Below are 8,850 nucleotides of genomic sequence, written 5' to 3'. Positions count from 1 at the left end.
ACATAAATAACCTTTTAAAAGGAAAAGAAATCTTAAAAGGATCTCAGTTTAAGAAAGAAACAACTTTAGAAAAAGACTTCCCAAAATACTCTCTTCCTTTCTGCCAGCTAGATGCTTTTCCATTGCTCTTGACCTTTGAACCTTAGGAAAATATGGCTCAAGTTTAATGGGAGGCACATGGTTTTATTTTACTATTTACCCACTCTTAATTATGTTTATCTCTTTTTTTTATCTTCTGTAATATGTAGGGTCAGTGTAACCTTGGCTGTCAGCCTGTAATTCCCTTTGACTTTGAGAATTGTTTTCTGCTATAAATCATTGCCAAGGTTCTTAGGCAGCTGCTCTTCTGCCTGGCATGAACATTTGAAGATCTTTAAGCTCATTTTAAAATACAGGCCCTGATCAAGCCTCAATAAAAATGCAGGCTATGATTAGATGCCTCAGCATCATTGAAAACGGGCTGGTGATCAGGTTTTGGATCAAGCAGATCAAGAAGACGAGGCAGTGAGTCATCTGACTTTGGGGCAAAAAGGCCTGGCATGTCACAATTGGCTCATAGGCCAGCTGACAGTATTAAGACTGTGGGCGGGGGGCGCATCTCATTTTTATTGTAAACTTGCCCTGTGATCCTTGGATGAAGGGTAGTACAGAAATTTAATAAATAATAATAAATGCATAATTGTATTCAGGTATAAAATTCAGCGTCTTGATCCACAGAGCCTAATCTGCTCATGCCCTGCCTAAATCTGTTCTAGGGGTTCGCCCTCAAACCTCCGGAGCACATTTGGGGAGGGGTCATTGGGAAAGCTAGTTGAATACAGCCCTCAGATTCATTTTACAAGCAACCCCCCCATACGCACAATCAGTATGAACATGGCTTTGTATATGTGCATTGCGCTGAACCTGGAAGTGACCCAAAAATGTCACAAAAATGTTACAAAAAGAGGCAGAATGGGGCAGGGCAGGGTGGAGGTGGAATGGGGTGTTTGCAGGCTTTTTTATTGGTGTTTCAAATATACACAATTTCACTAACGTATGCAGTGACTTGGAACATTTAACATGGGGGTTGCCTGTATGTTTGGCATGCGGTCATCATGCAAGTCCAGTACAGTCTACGTATTAACAGTGGAGTACCTCTTCCCTGAGAATTTCCCCAGTTTTCTGAGTGACCAGATCCAGGAGGTAAGGTGTAAAGAAGAGGCAGGGATGCATACAGACTGGCAACTGGAAGCCCTGGTTTAGCGCCTTTCCCTCCTAGTGAAGCTGCTTACTGACTAGCTCAAATCCGTGCAATGAATTCCGTGAGTGGATAGGATTTTAATTCCAAATTATGGATGTACATCACCATTTCAACTGAAGTTCGGGAAACAACATTCCCTGGCCCTCTGAGTGTGTCTCTGCAGCACTGAAATTGGAAACGGAAGAATCAAATTAATTTGAACAATCTGTTCTTGTCTCTTCATCTGTTATGGCTAATGCTGAAGGTAATTTAGGCAGGGATCATTCAAATAAGGCAAGCACTTGTTAGTTTTTGTTTCAATCGGAGTGGCACTCTTGTCTCTCCTCAAAGGGGAGAAGGTGGTGATTTATAGGGAAATGGAGATGCGCATGTGGGAGGGGCTGCTTTCTGTCACGCGTTCTCTGACTCATCGGGCTTAGGACTGTATAGGTGGGAGGCATACAGATTCTCTTTCTAGACTTGAGCTCATAAGTGTATGTCTGCCTGGCTCTGGCATGGAGCCGATGTATTTATTATTGCTCTCTGCACTTCCTCCTGGAAATGACTCTTATTTTTAACTTTGGCAAGGCTGACTCTCTACCTCCGGAAGCAGATATGTGGGTTGTCGAGTGCCACTGGACAGATGTCAGCGTCTATTGTTATTCCACTCTAACTGCCCCTGGGATGAGATTAGGGGCCATTTGTGGATATCCTTCAGAGGAAGTTGCCGGCTTAATGTCTGGATTCAAGGGAAAACTGGATAGGGCCAGGCATCAATAAAATAACTCGGTTGTCTTCAGTCTTTGTTCATTGAAACAGAACTGGCAGGGTTCTTCACCATATGGTGTCTTCCCCCAGTTCTTCCACTGGCCTGTAATTGTCTTTCCAAGTAGCTTCTGCTGTTCTGTATTCTGGTTCATTTGACAATCTCTCTCCAGCACTTTTCCAACTCAAGTCTACAATTCACCAATCTGGGCCAAGTTCATTTAGGGAAGAAAACTAGTAAAATGCCTGGCTCTTTAAACTTGGCATTTTACACTTACAGATGGAGGACTTCCTGCAGACTGCATCTGGCTTGATACTCTTATTGCTGGAGTGAGGCCTACGTGCAGTAAGTATTACTTGGCATTCTTTCTTGCTCGTTGGAAATGTCTTTGTGTCAGGGCAAGAAAATGTTCAGAGTCTTGGTTTTGATCGGAAACAAAGCCTGGGTTTAGAAATGCCTTGCCACCAGGAGTGGCCGAAAACGGTGTTTCTTTTCAGCTTGTTGTGGAAGTCCTGCAGAGGGATGACTCAATGCCTTTCAGTAGTCAGCAAATCCTTTCCCAGTTCTGGCACCAGACTTCAGGAGCAGCCAAACTCAATGAGTAAAAAGAAGGCAGAGCCGTTGCCATGAAAACTAAGTTCACCTCAAAAGCTGTCTTGGGTATTGTAGTGTGAAAGGCGAGAGGAAAGATGGGAAACTGAAGGTCATAAATCAATAAGGAAGAGGATAACCATCTACCAAGACCAGGGGCTGCAGAGGATATCAATTCAGGTGCGGAAACTAGAAGCTTTGGGCACATCTATAGGGCTGGGCTGGACATTAGGACCATAGAAGACTGCTTTATCAGACTTAGCTCTGTATTATTTATAATGATTGGCAGTGATACTTGAAGGTTTCATACAACTGTTATGAGGTTTTTTTTTGGGGGGGGGGATGGAAATGCATAGGCTTTATGCCCGAGCTCCCTTCTAATTCCTGAACCCAGCACACATACAATACCTGGAATAGCCAGGTTAGCTTCTGGGTCAGGTTATGGCTCTCTAAGTATGGGCAATTAAGGCAACAAAAAAGTGGCTCTGTGCCAGACAGCAATTGGGTTGGTCCCACTCCCTCAATTTGCTGGTAGTTTAAAAAGGCCAGTGCCAAGAGCTGAGATGTGTGTGCGTTAGAAGATAGAAGCAAGGCTGTTGGCTGGGCAGCTGGGAGACAGAAGCATGCCTAATTTTTGCTGGAATCCAAGGCTGTGGCTATGGGAGAAGCAAGACCCTGTTGGAGTGCTCATTCTGTGAACCCCTTGCATCGTAGGCTCAGGTTGTATATATGTGCAAACAAACCATATTTCCTAAATACACCACAGTCTCCACTGTCCCTTATTCAAAGGAAACTGAACCCTGAATAAGCACCTGGAACCCCTGGAATCTCACACCGCTCAGAGGTAGGGTTGGCATGCGACACAGGGGTCTCTTTGAGCCTTACTTGGATATGCCATTGTTTGAACTGGGGACCTTCTGTATGCAAAGCAGATGCTCTGCCACTGAGCTATGGTCCTTCCTCTAACATTGGGATGCCATGCAACTTAGTCTTCATTATGATGTATGGAAGTGAGAGCTGGACCATAAAGAAGGCTGATCACTGAAGAATTGATGCTTTGGAATTATGGTGCTTGAGGAGACTCTTGAGAGTTCCATGGACTGCAAGAAGATCAAACCTCACCATTCTGAAGGAAATCAGCCCTGAGTGCTCACTGGAAGGACAGATCGTGAAGCTGAGGCTCCAATACTTTGGCCACCTCATGAGAAGAGAAGACTCCCTGGAAAAGACCCTGATGTTGGGAAAGATTGAGGGCACAAGGAGAAGAGGACGAGATGGTTGGACAGTGTTCTCGAAGCTACCAGCATGAGTTTGACCAAACTGCGGGAGGCAGTGGAAGACAGGAGTGCCTGGCGTGCTCTGGTCCATGGGGTCACGAAGAGTCAGACACGACTAAACGACTAAACAACAACAACAACATTGCTTTCCCCTCTGCAGGAATTCCTTATTTTTCTCGTCCTGCCAATGCTGCCATCATCCCGGAGCATAGTTTTCTTTACTTCACCCACCACCCCACCTTTGAACAAGCACAATGAACCATGAATATTTTCAAGAATGGAAGTGGATCAAGGTCAATCGGATGCCATCTTACTTCTGACCATAAACACAAAGTAATGACGCAGTGAGGTTTTCATGCTTTATTATAAATTCTATATTAAAATATTTTTGGATTCATATACTTTTGGTTGTTGTTAGAAAAACCAGATGCCGACATTCTTTCGTTACAATGCAGAAATGATCACCATCATGTGACACAATTGAAGTAGTCATCCACCAGCTGTACTGTGTGTGCTGTTCCTAAATTAGCACAAAATGTTGAATTTGCAGCATTTAATGTGTGATGATTGTATTTCCTAGAGACATGTGACGGTGGAAGGACATGCTGCAAAAAGACGCCAGCAGTCTGGAATTACAGTAAAAGCCACAGTCCAGTATCTGCAGAGTGCAGAGCATGACCTGGGCATCAGGGAACCAAAACCTCAATTAGTTGTATTGGGGAGTCCAAATTGAGCAATGCTTTAAAAATCAACAGGATCTTAAAACGAATCCCACACGTAACCTAGCAGCGAGCAAGAAAAACCATTAGACGCAGCAAATAAGTTCTTTGAGAAGCTTCAGATTGCATTAAAGCCAGGACAGCTGGATCCTCTGCCACTTTCCGTCTGCACAGGAAGGTATTTGGGCAATCTGGTAAATGCTTCTGCCTGTTTCTTTTGCTATCTTTAAATAAATATTGCCTCAGCAACCTTTTTACCCACCAATTTAATAGTCACAGAGGGCCAATTTGCACAACTACTTTCCTCACTTCCTTTTTGGGTCCAGATTCCATTTTATTGGCAGCTTGTCTAAGACAGTGGTCATCTGAGGGCACAGAATGCAATTTGGCTTGCTGTCACTAGTAAATTCTTCCAAATGTCAGTTGAGTGATGGTTTTATGCACGTGAGCGCCATCTACAGGCTAAAGATGGGGACAACCCCTATCCATGTCGCATGGGTTAGCATTTAGAAAAAATTCTAACTAACCAGCAGCTAAGGAAGAAAATCTTGTTTCTCACTTTAGAAGTTGTGTAAGAAAGATTCAAATCACAAAACCATAGTGGGTCAATATTCAAGATCCAAGATTCAAATAATTGTTTGGGCATCAAGATTAAGCAACAACAGGGTTGTTTTGTGTGTGTGTTTACCTTGTTGGAGGGTCTTAGTCTGTGCTGGTATACAGTGCATAGTACTGGGGGAAATGCTGGAAAGGGTAACCAAGATGATTAAGAGGTTGGGACATCTTCTCTGCAAGGATTGTTGTGGGCATCCGTCTGTCTTGGGAGACAATGGAGGAGTGCACCGTTAGGGATAAAGTCAAAATGTTGCAAGGTTGTAGCACCTGCTGTGGCTGTAGAGACTGATAGGGGAGAGACATGTTTTGTTGCAGTTGGGGCAGATGAAGGCTTCTTCTCTCTCTCTTCAATGAAAGGTTAAAGCATTTAAAGAAAATACTTTTTAGAAAGAAAGATGAGTAAGAAGGGACGTGATAGATGTTTAAAAGTTTATGCATGGTGTGGTGTGGAGAAAAATAGATAATCTTCTCCCTCTCTTATAATATTAGACCTTAGGGTGACCCAATGAAATTGAGTAGCACTGGATTTGAAGAAAAATACGTATTCACAGGTCCACATAATTAACTTTCTGAATTTGCTGCCACAAGACAATAATGGCCGCTCCACTAGCAAAGCTGATCTTGAAAGGGGATTAGAGAAATTAGAGAAATTGATGGAGGAGAGGTGTATCAGGGGCTATTAGTGATGACAGCTGATTGGTTCAGAGTCCACAGGCCTCTGAATACCAGTTGCTGGGAGGCAAACAGCAAGGAAGGAGGCTGCCTTCCTGCTTTAATTATGGGCTCTATACCAATCTTGGTCCAAGACTGCAAGTAAATCAGGATGGCCAGTGTTGGAAAGAGGATGATGGAGTTGATGGGCATCTGCATTGATCCAGCAGGGCTCTTCTAATCGTCTGTTTATTCTTGCATAGTGACAGCACACAGGGCACCTGTCTTGGCTTGCCAGTTGCAGAGTCTGTAGTCAACGTATGCAAAAGTTAGGGAGTACAGCAGTGGGTTCTAGCAAACTGAGGCCGTATTGCATTGGTAGAACATTTGCTTTGCATGCAGAAGGTTCAATATGCATTAGGTCCAGGCAGAGATATACAAGTTCAAAACATCTGTAGAATACCGGGGCTAGATCTAGACACATCAAAGAAGTGCTTCAGAAAAATGCGTTGTAACCTTTATAATGAGAAATCGGAACTCCACAGCGCTGTCTGGTATCACATATAAAACACATATAAAGCACTTTTTCTTTACCAGTCTAGCTGAGTCCTGGGTTAGGGAAGTCTGCTGTGCAGCATCCTACACTATACAGCTTTCTACGGTATCACAGTTGCATACAGCAATACTAGCCATTCTGGCTCAACATCTAGAAGGCCTTGGAATAGGTAGGTTTTCTGTAGCCCTCAGAACGTCTTACCCATTCACTGCTTCCTTGCCTCTTCCAGGTCTGCATAAAAGCTTTACATTGCCATTACACTGCATCCAGTAATGATGACACATGTTGGGATGTTTCACTGGCATGGTAATTCTATTATCTGACCCAGCACATTTATTTCCCACTATAAAGGCTCAATTTTCAGGCCACAAGATCTCATGCTTACTATAAAGTAATGCGTTTATAGCAGCATATGAAGTGATATATGTGCAGTTGAAGCTCCATACCCAGATTTATTAAGAGACATTAATTTTTTCTGTAAGAGCATGGAATATGGTCATAAAGGTCGTGTTCCACATCTCTCTCTTTCTTTGTGCTCTATACCCCCTGGTGATGCAGGATTGGGAAGAAAAGGGCATAAGACACAGCAATAAATCTTTAAAAGTGTGTGTGTGTGTGTGTGTGTGTGTGTGCATGTGCATGTGCATGTAGAAGAGCTAATATATCATATTGTTTTTAAATCAATTTAAAATTGATTGAACTTCAGCTACAATTCAAAGATCCTCTATGCGAACAAATGAAATGCTGAAAAGTTCCATATTTAATGCTAGAAAAATTTCACTTAAATGTGTTTGGCAGACTTTTGCTCTGTACAGGAAAAAATACATTAGAATTTGAGCACTGTTTGCTTTTAATCTCTTGGCTGAACTGCTTCAGTGACATGGCCAGAAATCACTATCTTGTTTTAAACACAAATAACTGAAATTGACAGTGATCACGGCATCTATGTCTCCACCTACTTACCTGTATTTCCTCAACTAGACTCCGGGGAAAACATTCAAATCCAAGGGAGAGAGGAAAGGGAAAATACTTCTCACTGATCTGCACTGTAAAAAAAACCCCTGTTGAATATGTGGGGTGCATTAGGTATATGAAGCTTCCATTGATGGAGAAGTTCTGAAAACAGTGTAAGGGTTTCTTGCATCCCACACCCTGTAAAGACAAATTCTGCCTTTGCAAAGGGTCAGATAATAGAATTACCATGCTAGTGTAACATCTTATTGTGTTTGGTCAAAATAAAACATACATTTGAGCTCTCCCGAAAAATATATCCTTGATCTAAGAAAAAGTGTGACTTGTAGATACAGTGGTAGCTCAGTTTTTGAATGTAATCCGTTCTGGAAGACCGTCCAAGTTCCGAAAACTCAGTACAGAAGCCATGTGGCATGTTCGACTTCCGAGGCGAGTTCAACAACCGAAGCATCTACTTCCGGGTTTACGGCGTTCAACAACCACAATGTTTGTCAACCGAGGTACCACTGTATATAAATATAATGAGATAAAAAATGATTGACATAACAAGTTTCTCATTTCATGGGTGAGGGAAGAATGTATAGTTAATTCTACATTGCTGATGTGGTACTGTGATGTACAATGATTTTGCATTTGATGACCTTTAGTGAAATTATCATTATGAACAAAACATAACTGACCAATTTCTACATAGTAGATAAGCTTAATTCCATTAAAAAATATTCAAAGGAAAAAAATGTAGACCATGTATTTTATTGAAAATGCTGATATTACAGTACTTGACATGCACTGAATGTTAACAGTATGCTTGGCAGCAGTACACAGAGCAGTGAAGTGACAAATTCTCTGCCCCAGGGAGTCTGCAAATCACAAAGTAAGAAATGGCACACATTCAACAAGGGTGTTGTTGAAATTAGGCAACAAGACTTCAAGCTCCAAGCAGACAGGTATAATATGAACTGTTTCATGGGCCACACTGGCAAAATTTCCATCATCCATCTCAGCTGTTTCATATTGGGCTCTATTTTGCTAGCTGTCTAGTTCATTTCGAGGCCTGCTGTAGCCTAAAATCTGCTCACTCTTGGAGCATGGGACTTACGCCTAAATGCATCAGTGCAACTAAGCCAGATTGCAAGCTAATGCAAAATAGATGAATGCACATCATGAATACATGCTTGTAAAGGAATGGACCTGCACAATCAGTTATACTGCGCAATACTTATTCTGACCTTCCTTCAAGAAAGAAATTAAAGTTCTGTTAATGTACAACACGTTTGACATGTACTTGATCAGGCTTTTTGCCATGCCAGAGCTGAATTCCTGAGTTTCAGGCCTAAATGAATTCATTTTTTATATCTCTGTTGATTCAGCTAATGGGTCAACTATTGAAGGAGAGTTTGGGGCTTACCTCCTGGGGGAGGGTACCTAATTGGGCCAAATCAATGGTCTAAGTTCATATCAAGTGCGAATTAGGTAGGGTCTCA

The 8,850-nt window shown here is 42.3% G+C and overlaps 1 long non-coding RNA gene across 1 annotated transcript in view; it reads left to right on the top strand.

Annotated features, from left to right (window-relative positions):
• The first annotated feature begins 1,853 nt into the window (after positions 1-1,853).
• LOC307213794 overlaps positions 1,854-8,850 on the top strand; it is a 54,565-nt gene continuing 47,568 nt past the window's right edge. The window contains exon 1 of the long non-coding RNA XR_013837693.1: positions 1,854-2,330. This is a non-coding gene — a long non-coding RNA (uncharacterized lncRNA). The remainder of the gene's footprint in view (positions 2,331-8,850) is intronic.

The sequence above is a fragment of the Podarcis cretensis genome (assembly GCF_951804945.1).
Source record: "Podarcis cretensis genome assembly, chromosome: 3".
NCBI classification, from domain to species: domain Eukaryota; kingdom Metazoa; phylum Chordata; class Lepidosauria; order Squamata; family Lacertidae; genus Podarcis; species Podarcis cretensis.
Note: the sequence above shows the minus strand (reverse complement) of the source record. Positions and strands in the feature narration are given on the sequence as shown.